Genomic DNA, 15,961 nt, shown 5'->3' on the forward strand with positions numbered 1-15,961 from the left:
AAAAAGTGCGAGTTTTTGTAATCTGATGGAAGACACATCCAATTCTGAATGTTCGGACGTGTTGCCATAACCAGTCGGATCATTACTCTTTATTGATTGTGAAATTTTCGGCATAGGGGCTTTGAAATTTATTTAATGGGTACCAAAACCACTTTTTGATTGTTCGCATACTAACTACAGTTACCAACTACAGTTCGCATACTCTCAGTTTTACCATAAGTTGGTTGTCTAGTAGTTTTTAATTTTCACAAAATAATGTCAATGGAGAACCGAGGAGCAAATGTTGTGATAAACTGTTATAGATATCCGAACTGCAATCTGATATCGTATCCAAAATGAATCAAGTTCTCTTAAACTTTACTTGAAAAACATCCCATTTATAAAGCAAATACACGACTTGTTCCCGAAAGTATTTTTGCGAGCTGACGAGCTGTCAAAGGTCACTCACGATGTCGGTGGTTATTTTCTCGACGACAGCGGATTGTCATTTCAGACATTGTATAGTTTGAATGCTTGTTATGTGGTTTGGCATTTGATGTCAGCAGTTTTGCCCGGCTAGACAGTTTGAACAGTAATAAACTATAGCTGGCCTGTTACCTGTCTCGCTAATACATGTGTCGATTGATTAAACGGTTGAGATTAAATTATTTCGGTTGGACCTATAGTGTGGCTATCCAGTATCGTTGCATTAAAGCCTCTTCAACGACTTACGTGCTACGAGCTCATAAATCAGTTGTTTGAGTTTCTTCCCACTCAATGGATGGAGAATGATGCGTTCGCGTTTTGCCGGACAACGTAGATTTAGTCCCAGCTGAAACACTTGAAACATATCACATGAGGGACTTATAGAGAAGTTGTTAAACTTAAATAAGGATTTGAACCATAGTAAATGAACCATTGTAATAACATGAGTTGGGATGATATATAAATCAAATCTGAACTGGATTTGACAGTACTTCTCCGTTAAATCGCTTCGTGTAAAAGTTAATTTGTTATTCGTGAAGAATACAAAATACAGACACTTCTATTATTTGGTTGTTCAATGATATAATAGGGTTGAATATATTGTTATAAAGTAAATGTTAAGTTGCGTCTTATTTTATGTTGTGAGAAAATGGGAAGCAAATGTAAAATTGAACTTATGCAATGAGCATTAAACATTAGCCCTAAAGAAGAATAAAAATTCTTGCATTAATATTGGAATGATTCTTGACTAAGCAAACTGGTGCTAGTATATAGTTGTCAAGTGACAAAAGCGATCATGAGGCTAACAGAAAAATGGAGAAACCGACAAAGTGACGTGACATACTAACGACACGTGCGCATAACAAGTCGAGCGTGGCAGACGTGCGTATAATTACATCACCAGTCAGCATGTTGTTTAATGTTGGGGAGTAAGATGCACATGTCATGTAAGTCTACAAATCTTTTTCGACCAAACGAAGAGAATATAAAAAATATATTTCTGGAACATAGCAATTTAAGTCCGTGAATTGGTAAATATTCTTTTCATGTTAGTTTGGCAAAACAGACTGAGTGCAAAATCCCTGATTTTTGTAACTTCATTAGGCATATAGTATTTTATTATTATATAATTTCCGTTGTAAGTTACAGAATTCTTATATGAGAGTGAGATATAAATTTGGCTAATCTTGTAATAAATCTTTGTGCTTGTCTCAAATAAGTTTGTTTTTAAAAAGGGCGGAGTGCTTCTCTATTTCCTGCTAGCGGCGGACAATGTCCCATAAATGATTTGAAGATTATAGAATCTTCAAGCAAATATTTTGAGTCCACTACGAAATAACAATAAATCTTTTGAAAGCTATGTTTGCCCACTGACCAAGGAATGTCGGTAAATCAACAAAACTTTGCATAGTCTATGTTATAACACGGTATAACATACCTAACATTGCTGCAAAATAAATCATCTCTATAAAGCATTTGACTATTTACCTTTACCCTATGCTGGCTAAGGCTATTTACCCATTTGAGGGTTTCTTAAAATGAATTTTGATTGATTGATTTGATAGCGATTGATGCAATTTCATTGTAGCGAGGAGCAGTGCAACATTATATGATAGTTTCAATGCCAATGAGCGATCTACGTTTGCATTAATTTCTGCTCTCATAAACGGAACGCTATAAAAATTAATTCCTTTTTAGGCCTATAAAAACTAACTCCATTTCAAATTAGGAGTATTGAGGTTAAAAAATAAACCAACACTAGTCGAATTTATTCTAAATATAGCTTTCATTGTGTAAGAAATAGAAGTATTTCGTCCTAGAAGGCAAAAAACAAGTGTAAAATAGCAAGTATCTAATTTTCCATTCACAAAACTGATAATACCATTTTAACAACTTGTTTTCAATATAGTATAATCAACGACTGCTCCTCCCTATTTAATCTTCAATTGACTGCATCTGAATCGGACACCATAAGAGATTGACATAAAAATGGATCAGCACGTGGATCGAGACGGCGTTTCTAGCTTGTCAATGTCAGAGTGTCTTGAATAGGGGGTGGAATCATGTGATTTCAAAAGCAATGATAATTTATGGCTTCCTTTTTGAGCGTATAAAACACATCCAACATCAACCATTAATGATGACGAGTGTGGAGAACCAGGTGTTGACTAATGGGCTATTAAACGAAAAGCGGAAAAAAGACCCGTGAACCACTTTAGATGACGGAAAGGTGGTTTTACTAAGAGGTTTTTTTTTTGTAGTAAATTAGTGCAGAAATCTTTTTCAAAAGGCAAAAAGTGAAAGCATAACGGCAAGATGAAGCGGTTAATTTCGCTTGCAATGCATGTATCATTGCATGTATGCACATTGTGGACATTTGGTAGTAGACATTCATACTGTGCTGACACCACTAATGGGAAATCGTTGTCAAACCGGTGGCTTCCAACTCGCTGGACATTTTCGACGGCCAATGTTCGCTGTCAGTGATGGGCTGCAGATAAGATAAGTCTCCATCAGGTATTTTGGCGTCCTTTCGATCTTCGTGCTGGGCCGCTTGATGGTCTGTTAATGTGGATCGCCCTTTCGGCCCGTTATCTGTGCCAAGCAAATGGGCGAGCATCACCATCAAAAAGTTGGGGACAGAAGGGCGGACTGTAATGGTGCGGTGAATAGTTTAGTTTGATGAAAACGTTATCATTTTATGATAATCTTTGGTCTTCCATATTGCACACGCATTTGCAGCCGTTTCGTTTATGGAACATATCAAATGGTGTCATTGAAGATAGCAAACTGAAAGGGTTCGGGTTGGCCCAATGCGTAATAGTTGATAGGCCTATGGATCTTCTGCTACTATTGTTTTGTATCTTGTTTTGTTTTGGTTATAAACTAACGCCAAAACGGTAAGTTGCTCCAATTTAAGGAATTCGGATATGAAGTTATTTAATCATTTATCAACCTTGAATATTGAATGTATGCAGTTTACGGTAATAATTGAAATGACCTTATGCTCCAAATAATGGTGCATATCCCATGGTGCATATTCCACATCAATTAATTGTATTAAAGGAATAAAATAATTTTCAAAATGATCACTGTGAGTATGTTGTGTACCATTGCACAGCAATTTCTTTGTTTCGTTGCACGTGACGTTGATGAATGTTTGACTTCTTTGAAGATATTTCATCGTCAATTTGCTCGAGTTCAAATTTCTTCAGCAATTTATGACGTTGACTCGGTTGACGACAAACGAACAGACATACTTAATGTTTTCTATGTATCGATGAGGAAGTGGGAAACCGGTATCAAAATAGGCGAACATAAATGATATGATCAGTATATCGTATAGGTAACAGTAGAGATGGGAAACTATTTTTTTAATGTATTGGTCTACTATGATAGATTGAAAATATTACTATCAGAAATGTACCACCATTGTGCAAGTAGATGCAATCTTCACATCTATGATGAAAATTCGATGCGAAAAGTGATTGGTTTCATAATATTTCAGTCCGTTCAATGTGTAATATTCCTCAAGTATCAGCATTTGTGTGCGTCCTTTAGGCAATATGTGGTTTATTTATCATTATAATGATATGACCTGGTAATACATCTGTCAGATAGCCCCTGGTTCTACAGGGACGAGGGTAATTAGCTTGATCGAAGATAGAACAAGCGATTAGTTCAGTTTGCAATTCTATACAATATGAATTTAAGATTAACTGGAGAAAGCCACAACATTGATTTATTTAATTTTCAATGGGCAGCGCAGTTCGGTATGTTCAATGCAGCAAATGAAAAGTTGATTGTACATCACAAACAATTCAGTTTATCCATGGAAGATAGCTGATCGTCTTGTGTGCATCCGAAACACATGAACTGATGAATCTCATAGTTTCTTGTGTGATCCAAACCTTTCTGACAAGCTTATACATTGCCTGGCTGCAAAAATAATTTGTAAAAATTTATAAAAAGTTAAGGGAATACTCTTAATGTGCTCAGTACATGACATATTAAAAACTGCATTAAAATTAAACTTAACTAGGATGAAGTTTATTGCTTTACTTTACCTTACGAAGGAATATCATTCGCTGTGAATCATTATCCGACATAGTTCCTTTGTATGCAGAAACGTATGATATTGGCTTCTGTATCCTGGGCATCTTTAATCCAAGATATTTCTGAACATTCGTTGAAAATATTTTCGCCCTCGATTACCTGTATAATGAAAGGAAGAGAAATCATTAAAAGAAAAAATGAAAGAATGCATACCATAGCTGTCGATTCTATACAGTTATGTTAAATTAAAAGCTCAACCGTGATCCTGAGTCTACTATTGGATAGCTTAGAAATTATATAAGCGACTTTTATGCGATAAAATATGAACTAAAAAAGAACAAATTTTCGACCTATTCAAGCATTCCCAACTGTATTCCATTGTGAGAACGAAGCTGCCAACGTCATGGATACAGCTGGTAAACATTCTATACATCTTTATTGCTACACGAACGAGAGTAAAAAAAAACAACGAAATTTCAGTCTTATAGAAAAGTGTATTCAATTTATGAAAGCATGAAGTAAGCCTTTAAGGATTTTGGTCAATGAAAAGTTCTTTAAGACGATCAAAAGCAACAATGAAAATACCGTCTTCTGCACGTCTTTTATTGTTGGTAGGGGTTTTCACAGTCCAATGAGTGCTGTCCGTTCTTTAACGTTCCGAGTATTCGTGATGAAAAGGATTATTGGATGGGAATGTTAAATTTCTATGATGGTACCTTTCTATGATGGAAAATGAATTCAATCAAATGTTTAAATATTTTATTCATTTCAAACTATAGCCATGGCAAAATTAGAGAAGCATGTCTAACCATGTTATATTCAGGTAATTAATTTATTGGTTATATTGAATATTTATTGTTTCTTACCTAACCACTATACGACATAGAATCGGTCTTATAGTGAAATGGAATGGTAATTGGAGGTTTCTTCATTTCTGATACCAAAAGCCTCTATTTGAACGATGTTCAAACGATCGCAATTTTCTGCAGCTCGACTTTATGCAACGAAGTTTTCCAATTACTTAACGTCACCTTGTTATCCATCCTCGTCGTTTGTTTCCTCGATTCCAAAATTCTATTTCATGTTGTTGAGTGTCAAAATGAAAGCAGACAAGCTGCTGAAGACATTCGTCTTGAATTAAGGAAATCCCGTTTTGCATCATTTTTGCATAAGAATAATTGTAATTTTCCAAAAGTTTCGGTTACTCTAGTTAGAGTCCTTAGGATATAGTTTGTTAAGATTATGCTTTTGACGTTTATTTGTTTTGTTGAATGCAGCCACCTATGTTCTTTATGGGGAAGTCCTTACTCGATTGCAACTGGAAATGAAAGAATGAATGAAGTATGTTATAGGTAATAAGTTTAAAGTCGTTGGATAAAGGGATTGAAATGAAAAAAATCTTATTATTATCTTATTATTATCTTAAGTTAAATAAATAATACTTATACTTTGTAAAATTTCGTATCCATCTTATTTGTTCGAAAAATGGTTGATATTAAATGTGTTTAATTGTTAATAATTGAGACTAATTTTTTAATGTTGTTCCCTCTATTGAAAAACAACAACATTAGAACACCCAAGAACGCCTCAAAAATGGTCCATATCAAGTGAGTTATTTTGAGTTAATGGTGCGTCCGTGATAGAATTATTTGCAGTTTCCTTCTTGACCCAGCCCTGAATACCAGTTCAACACATTAATGTTGACAAGTTTTGGGTTAGCTTTGGGAGCCTCAGAGGTTTTGTTTATCTTTCCATCTCAAACCCAAACAAAGTTTAGAAAGAGAATGTAAATTTGACTACGCATTTTAATCCTTCCTTGCAGCTAAATCCCTTCCGGTTTCGCCCGTAATTAAGGTTAAATTATCTGAACCTTCGTGCCTAACCAATTCAAATGATGTTGTGTGTGCACGATAACTTTAATAAGGCGCTAGCCTCAGTCGTTGAGAGCCATGATTTATTTACAAGCTCCCTTGAAAGATTCGACAATGGGTAAAGTTTTGATTGAGAATCACCTGTAAGCCCCAAAGGTGGAATAAAACAGGTCACATATAGCGATTCAGGATGGAATGGGGCAAAATGGTTTTTATACTATCTATGCAAATAAAACGATACTGCGGGGACAATGTCTCACTCGAACATGAACACAAAGGAAATACTGCGGAAAAAGCATCCCAAAAACCCTTTGGTTGTTATCATGGACAGTGACGGTGATAAATCACTTGCCACAATTTTGGAGGGTCAGTATCGTGGCATCCATCTGAAAGAAAAGAGGCAGGATTCACAAAACGAAGATAACATGACTCAAAGCAGCATTGGATAATATGCTTTCACTTTGATGACATCGAGCAATATATGTTAAATCGTCGAGCCCATCAGCTTGCAATGCAACAGCAAAAAGCACCGCATTAAAGGGCAAATCTTCAGATACTTTGTGCCCTTGTCACGGAGAACATTAATTATCAATTTCTGAATCTTTATCTCGTTCATACTCGTTTGGAAGCAGCACATTAGTTGTTGAAGGTTTTGAGCGACCATAACAAAAACCTACATTTAAAAAACCATCCTACGAGCGTAAGGTAATAGTAAGACAAGAAACAGAGCACACAGACATCTTAATGACTTCATATAGAAACTGGCTTCTTTTAAGTTGTCCGGCTATTACAGAGGGTTGTAGTAATGGCGTAAAACTTCTACAGACACTTCAGTGCTTGGAGTGTTTTTGTAAATGGATTCGTTCCTTGTACTCTGATTCTGATTATGTTCGCTCTTTGGGAGCATTATTTTTAGCAGTTTTTGGACATTTAATATTCAATGTCAACGAACATATTAAAAGTTGTTGTGTACATTCAAACACTGTCAACCGAAGATGGAATAATGAAAGGAAAAAGTGTAATAAAGGTTATTATTTATAATCAAGATGACCTGAGCCTTCAATAAAAAATGAAACAATCAAAAAGTGTATTTATCCCAAGGCTTTCATCAAATTAGAACAGTCTTTATAAGCATGTTTATATCCCTTCTTTACGCACTGCTTTGCATCTCGCCTTACAGCAAAACCATGGCAAGTGCGGCAATAATTTATTCATTTATTTAAATGAAGCAAATTAAGCATAATTATAATCGTTATGCCAATATAAAGTTGAAGTGAATGATTGACGACGTTTCGGTCTTCAATAGGCAGTTACTGAATTGGATGTGCGCGGTAAAGATTGAGCTGAGGAAATGGCAGGCAATTGAGATGAGCGGCTGCATTATGACAGACAGAGCGCAGAACGTAGAAAGCATCGTGAATGAAGACTCCTCGAAATGAATGGACCCAGAAAGGGAGAAGGAGATGCTACCACACATCAAAACTCATCAAAAACTTCACGAGCGTGACGATAATTTGCGGAGTTTTTCGATTTGTTCAACTTTCTCAACGCCTTTTTGATACAATGTTTGTGTCTGATTTTATATGGAATGAAGTGAGGAAATGTTTGAATGACTTTTTCCTCGATTGGCTACATCGGAGTACTTCAATAAACTAGATGCATGACTCGATCAGGGTGAAATCGAGGCCAATGCATTAATTGACTGTGTTAAAAAAAGAGAAATGAAATTGGGGCATTCCTGTGTTTGCGTTCCTTGTTCCTGCATGTATGTCTGCATGTAAACATCCAGTTCAAGTATGACAACTTTGTGTCATTTTGATTGTGTTAAAGCTTTCTATGATGTTGAATATTTTGCCAATATTTAAGAATATTTTGCAGGCTGTTTTGATTTTTGGATAGAAAAACGAGATTTCAATGTTTTGAGATTATAAACAGTCAAGCAGCATTTAAATATGGTTTTAAAATTTAACAATGATGTGATATTAACCATAAAATCTATCTACTTGATACCCCCAGGGTAGATTTGCATCATCATATTCAGTTGATGTTGGAATGGGAGAAATTCAATAGGTCAGCAATTTATTTTTGCTCTATTATCAAAATGTAAAACGATATCGACCCAAGTAAAGAAAGATACGTTTACTTTTCAATCTGCGACTAATTGGTGCAATGATGTATGTATAAACATTATTGAGCCGAGTAACGCAAAACATTGTTAAGCTGAGTAGAGCAATGTTCTATTGAACCTTAGGAAAAATAGTGATTAGTCACCGTAACATATAATTTTCAGTTTATTTAATTCACTGAACTAAAAAATAACGAACGTAACATTGCTACATTAAAGATTGTATTCGATGTGACTCATAAGCTTAGAGTAATGCTGTATTTTCTACTTGAAATCAGTATTTTCTCATTCTGATACTACATTTATAATTATATTTAAAACATAAACATAAACACATACATAAAGTCTTCATGTTTTCATGTCATTTACTGTCTAGATGGCCTCTTTGCCGTACGTATATTCCATAGAACGTTTAAACATTTTTACTCTTAGGTTATCTATTTGGCATCTATTTCGAAAAAGTTTATCGACCTCTGGTGTAAGACCTGTCAGCTTCAGATTATAAACAAAACGGGAAAGGGAATATTTTCCCATACATTTTCCTTCACCACGGAAAACGAAACAGAAGCGAATTAGGCCGAAAATAATCATTTATGTTATTGATCCCATCCTTCGCTCATCTTATCGGTCGCACAAGACCAACCATCTCTGGCATTCCTTCGAATGAGGCAAAACGCCGTATCATATGGCAGACATAAAAGGGTCCTCCTTCCTCTGCCGGTTGTTGGGCTGGTTTATGTAGTAGAATATTACCCTCGTACCATACAGATAAAGCGTCTGCTAGAAAGACGTTCGTGAGCGTTGTTCGGAATGGAAGAATTTCAGGGAACACTTGGCCTGTTATTTTTGTTGTAAAAGTAACCACAGCTTCCTGCATTCTTGATAGAGGTTCGTAGATCACGAGTTTATGTTAGATTGCTGGAGCAAAATCTTTGCGTCTGGTTCATGAGAGCCGGCCGGTATTGCGGTCAAGGTTGACAAAATGAATGTAATCAAACCGTGATTGAATTGACATAAAGGAAAGAAAGAAAGCAATACAATTTCCTCCAAAGTCCCACAGGGATATCGGTGAAGTGTTTTCGGAATTATTGGATGGCAGGCTCCACCTCATCTAAATCCAATTTGTGAACCAAAGGACTGTGCAAAGCACGCAATTGTCCAGAAGAGTATGTTCATTATAGCGCACGAAGCGTGGCGCAGACAGAAGACGCATGGAGAACGGGGGCCTTTTGTTTCAGAAGTTTACCGAGCGCACATTACATCATGATGTAAGAGATACACGGGTGAAGTGATGTGTAAAAACATCGTATACTTACCGTGTAGGAACTATCTCCGATGGTTGCGTTGGTCGATGCGATTATGTTATCTACGTTTTAGACGTTCAAAGGTGATAAATCATTCGTTGTTAATCCAAATTCGATTTATCAGACGTCATTTGTAATCCAGCTCGTATATAATTGCACTGTGTTGTGTTTCTGATACAGGAGTTAATGATTCACTAGAAAACACCTTTGATAATACTTCTTGTGTTTGCTTTTGTGATGAAAATAAGAAGTAATGCGTCGTTTGGTGAGCTTGAGATACGCGATAAAAGAGATTATTGTTCATCTTTATGTACTTTTTATTGTATTGCCGCCACAGAAGAGTTCGTTGATCATGCAGATTGTGACAGCAGTATCGGATGCATCTTCCCAGAGGCGTTTTCTCACACTTTCTCACTACCGGTCGGGCACTATCATTAGTTTCACGGTCACTTGAAGAGCAGTCGTGGTGGGGTTTTATTTTCAATATTCGCTCATGCCCATGCCGTTGCACTATTTTTTCATTTTATGTATTTTTAACGAACGTTGACATGCGTCCTTGAAAGGACACTTCAACTTTTTACACCAACGTACGTAAGAATGAATTTTAAATTCTTATGGAAACTATGCACACTTCTAGACTGTGCTACCGGCAGGTTGATTTTCAGTTATGCTTTGGGATCACAACAACCCTTGACACATAGGAGACAGTGCTAGAAGAGGCTTCCACATCATGGCGCAGCACTGGGTTGTCAAGGAACGAACGATGCACGGACGAAAACAACAACTGAACCCTCTTCCTCTCGATACGTTTACCCTTCCATACAACAGCTCAACACTCACACCAAATGCGCACGAAAGTCGTTGAATGGTCGCGACGACGAAAACACGTCCTACCCGGCGAATGTTTTCGATGAGACTGAGCGAGAGAGGGAAGGAAACAGTTTATGCTACGGGCTGCTCGCTTGTAGCATGGAAATGAGCGGAGCGTTGGGTGGATTCTGGAGAGAAGCGATTCGAAGAATGAGAGTTTAGGATGGATGCGTGAGAGCAACCGAAAGAAAGAGAGCATTGAATGAGAAAGTGAATCTTTCCATAGTGAGGACGATGTGAGAAAGCATATGCGCGGAAGAACTCACGCACATTGCGTATAGGAGTGAGGCTTTTGAAATGCCATCATTAAAAGTGAAATGAAACGCAGCATTATAGAACATGTAAATTTATTATAATATGGCCCGAATTCAAATTATTTCTTTCAATAGTTGTAATTTTCTATAAATTTCATTTGATCTTGATGTTGCTAATGGGATTTGCAGTCTCGAACGAACGTTGGACAAAAATGCAAATTAGAAAAGATGAATCATTCGTGACACAAACCATGGAAATATTATTTTATGTTGCACTGATCATGCCCAGAAGAGTTGCGTATTTTTAGCACTCATGCGTTGTTTGCTGAATGATGTTGTCGCAATATGCGTTCATGGCTTATTAACATTCTACTAAGCGAATAGATGGTAAGATGATCTTTGCTGAGTCCGTCAAAGTAGCATGGAATGTCTTTCCTGGAGCATACTTTATAATTAAGTTTAAGACGAATTGTTCTCATGTGTATCCAACATTACATTAAATATAATACATGATTGAGTCGAAATGCTCCCACATTTAGACATTAAGAAACCTTAAGACTAATGGACTGTAGCAAATGAAATAAACTATCAGGCCTCATAGTATGCAAATACACTCGGAACGATGATTGACATGCAAATTGGCTTGCATCGGAATGCAATTTTCGAACCATCGATTGAATACGCATCCGTATAGCTATTCCTGCCAACTGTCTTCGATATCTAAGTGTAGAGGTGCATGTGCAAAACACAAAGGCAGAGATAAACGCTGAGAAGATGCTACGTTTGATTCAGCAAATGTCTTAATTAGTAAGTGCCATTTGTCCTGGCGTTGCACCTTGAATGAGAAGCGAACGGTAGACCAGCTTTGAACCATTGATTGCATGATTTTGAATCCTTATCTTTACATGAATCTTCTCTGGATGTGAGAAATACATTGATTCGGTCAATATATGTGTATTTTACACATTTTTGATGGGTGTCATTACTACTTCCTTTTAGTAGCGTGTTTTAGCCATTGGAGGTACAAGATAATTTTTTTATTACTCACATTAAAAATCACAATTTGTCGTGTGGGTTACAATAATTTAAAAAAATGATTTAATAATTTTGTATTGTACAAATGGCTCAGCTCATTGATTTATTTGTAGTGAAATTTGATTCATTTTTTTATTAACTTCATATAAAAAACAAGGTTTATACTTGATGTGAAAAATCGTATTTATGATTGCATGGAGGAGCTTTCATGGCATTCATACATTAGTCTATCTTTAGTGTTGTATATCGATGAGACAATCTTATACCAAAGAGCCCTAGAAATTCAAGGAGTTTCGTAAGAGACTCTCAAGAAACACTTGTGTATGGTTGTATGAATGCTATGTCCGATTCTGTGTTCATGAAATAAGGTTTTAAAGGATGTATTGCTTTTACTTATACGTCTTCGAACGGCTCCTACGTTGATGCATTAGATGCAATAAATATGCAAATAATAGGCAACAATTTCCGATGATAAGAACGTTTGAAGCGTATTTGGATAATTGAAACTGATTTACGACCTAGGATTACTACTTTTTACGTAATCCGTTTAACAAACTTTCCACAACTCTGGTCATGTTTGCCAGGGCAGTAGAATTAGGTTTGATTGCCTAACAGAGTTTAGGACAAGGGATTCTTGAGTGTGATGTTTAAACCTAGCTTGTGAAGGAGATTTTGATAGGGGCAATATTGTGTAAATAGTTTTATTAACAAATACATAAATCTATTAAAATAAACAAAGGCGCAAAAATCATTTTCATTATTTGGAAAGAAGGGCTCATCCATAGTGCTTGTTAAATATCCATTTTTTATATTTACTGTACATATATTTTCTGTTTTTTCTGTTATATTTATTTGATTTTTATGCATAGGTTATTGATAATAACAATCCATCCATCACACCGTTATTGAATGGCGTAGATTTGTAAACATATGAATGTTATTCGACACAAGACTGAGACGGAGATTGAATATTAACCGCAATAAGAAAAGTGTGCCTTTTGCGGTTTTGTACTGGAGCACGTGCTGAGCGTCGCTTAAAAGATTTACGAGCACACCATAATGATCTTTTCTGTGCATTGCTAGGTTGTAAACATAAAATTAACCATGCCGAAAAAGTAATAAAAGCTTAAGCTTTTCATGCTTTCTTATTACCATTTGCAGTTTGGCTCTCGATCTTGACCAAGTGATTAGGAGTAACCTTCTGTTGGTGAATGTGCTCTGCAGGACTATTACCTTTGCTCTATTTCCCACAAGAGGTGTGGAAAAAGTAAATTGTTCAGCAGATCGCAGAATAGAGTCTATAAATCAATCGTAAAACTTAACAAAAGGGTGCGATGAAGTATTGTGACCATCTCGCAAACAGCATGATGTGTTTGTATGATGATTCTAGTAACGGAAAAATATTTACGTTACGGTTGAGTTGGGTGAGAAAATGATCGTAAGGCAGTTGTCCGTTTCATCACTACTGTTATGATGGTCATTGCTATGGTTGTCATTTGGTCGTTCTTTATTATAGAAGTAGAAACGAGAGACCCGCGTATTATACAAGACGCATCAGACCATCACAATCGCATAACATAAATATGCCTTGTGTAACGCAAATCTAAGAATCCGTTAGAACATGGCAATTACTAGGAAAAGAAACGAATCATGAAACATGTAAGGGATTATATATATTTTTAAAACAATGTAGAACATTGATGCCAGAATTAAATGTCACCCAACCCCCCTTGCGCATGCTAACAAAATGAAGTCATGTACGTAAAACACATAACAATTGTTAACCAACTTTACAGATTCAGGTGTTTCGTTTGGACGACAAATGATACCAATGAGGCTTTGTAGACATCGATGCAAATAATATTTGCTTGTTTGATACATAATTCAAAATATTTGTTTGGCACAGAAAAATTGAAAATGAAAACCTACTACCTGTTACTTTGTATGTTTGAGTTGTTTCATACCAATCTGACGTTTGCAATTCTTATAAAATGAATTTGGGTCAAACCTGTGCCTTCAGAAGGCAGGCTATCTTTTGTTCGAATATCCTCTAGAATTCTCTTTTTGCTGACAAACAAATCAATTTGAAAAGGGAGCTCTGTCAGACCGGGATTTGTTTTAATGTGTTTATCTTGTTAGTTTAACGGCTGGATGCAAAGTAACCCCCTAATCGACCCTAGGTTTAATTAGGATACCGAGTCCGTTTGATTAGGAAATTCAAAGAATTGACTAATTGGTTGTTTATCTAGCCATCCTCAACACCTTTTCGCTTTAGGGCAGGACATTCGAACTGCGTCCAGCTTTCCATGACGTCCATCACCAAGGAGAAAGTTGATGCCCGTTCTGGGTTTTCAAATTTCAAAAGCTACTTATCTTAATTTGTCAGATGCTGTCGAAGTTTGGGCAATGATTTTAAAATGTGCTTTTGGCTGTGGGGTCTTATTTAAACCATTTATTGAAATTAAGGCTAGGTTGATACGTATAAATCATAAAACTTTCAACATTCATTTTATCAATATAATGTGATATCTTTGGTTTGGCTCATATACACTTGCAACACAATAATATTATACTTCATTTAAAGATATAGTTAATCAAAAGTGAGATTTGTAAAAAAATTTCTGAGGTAATTAAAGTGATTGTTTTGTCAGGCATATCATTATAACTACTCTTAACACATCTACAATAATATAAGAGAAAGTTGAGAAATTGGCTAAAACTCGGATAATAATAATTCGGCTTACATTTCATTTCAAATACACGACAGGTGGTGTGGATACCGTGCAATACTCCCTTTTATCGCTGCTTATGCTTTACAGATAATCTTTTCCACTGATTCATTTGTTATTCCACGGTACGGTACGGTATCGGCCAACCTATCCTGACCAGAAAATCGGGCGGTATTTCACGCAAATAAAACCACGATTGCGTGCATAATTCACATCGTAAGGTGCGGCGAGTACTTTCATTCGTGTACCGGTGGAGAAGAAAGATAAATGATTGCGATGAAAATGGCCAGAGCGTCGGTCATGGGTCGTGAGAATCGAACGCATCCACCAATGCGAACCGGTACGGCAAGGATCCACATCACATCGGGAAGGTTAATTTATACTTTGCACCAAAGGCATGCCCTTTCTGACCTTCCGGGGTGGGATTCCATAAAACTCGCCGGGGTGGGTTTGCATTGGAGGTATTTTTTCTACATGCTTTTCTTTTGTTCTGTAGCCGAATGCAATTTGTAGGACGTAGTTTTCTTTTTGTTAGAATCTTGAATGAAATCTTTTTGATAAAATTCACATATTGTGTAAGTAATTAAATGATAAAATGTATAATATTGTTTTAGAAATAACTACCTAGATTGCAATTTTTCAATGTATGTGCGCCTGTGGATAAATATTTATGAAAAAGAAGATGTTTGTCTTTTTGTGGTTCAATTCAAAGTCTAGCTAGCAAATGGTACTTCAGGCTTATCATATCATTTAGAAGTCAGCCAGCTCGCTCGTAAAATCGAACAAATTCACAACATATGCCCAAAGGTTGTAAGAAATGTATCAGACCAAAAGAGTTCATTTGATTTAATCATAAATTTGATTGCAGGGAATGTCGTCATTACTGACGTTATCTTTAATTGATGCTCATATTGCCAACCCGCATTCTATGCCGAAGTTCTGCTGGTACACGCATGTGCCTTATGACAAATTGATTCGATGACACCGTGACATGTAAACAATAATAATTCTAGAAAGTTCAGGCTGCAATTGAGCTAATAACATAAAACTACTTAGACTCAGCAGGGAGCAATATGATTGCTCATATGTAGGTATGTTTGTAGAGGTATAATCGATGTATCTCTCTTAAAGACAGTTAAATGTTTTGCAAACAGATGACTATGTAAATATATTTTGTATGAAAATTGTGTAAGAACAAAATCATGTATCAATTTTGAAAATCACTTATGATTATCACCAATGAACAAAAAAC

The 15,961-nt window shown here is 36.1% G+C and overlaps 1 protein-coding gene across 2 annotated transcripts in view; it reads right to left on the reverse strand.

Moving 5' to 3' along the window:
- The window catches only part of LOC120956546 (netrin receptor UNC5C), a 75,972-nt gene extending 65,239 nt beyond the window's left edge, over window positions 1-10,733 (reverse strand). For both annotated transcript variants that reach the window (XM_049608266.1, XM_049608265.1), the window contains exon 1: window positions 10,662-10,733. The gene's annotated coding sequence lies outside the window, so the exon portion shown is untranslated. The remainder of the gene's footprint in view (window positions 1-10,661) is intronic.
- Between the last annotated feature and the right edge of the window lie 5,228 nt (window positions 10,734-15,961).

This window comes from Anopheles coluzzii, chromosome 3, assembly GCF_943734685.1.
Source record: "Anopheles coluzzii chromosome 3, AcolN3, whole genome shotgun sequence".
NCBI classification, from domain to species: Eukaryota; Metazoa; Arthropoda; class Insecta; order Diptera; family Culicidae; genus Anopheles; species Anopheles coluzzii.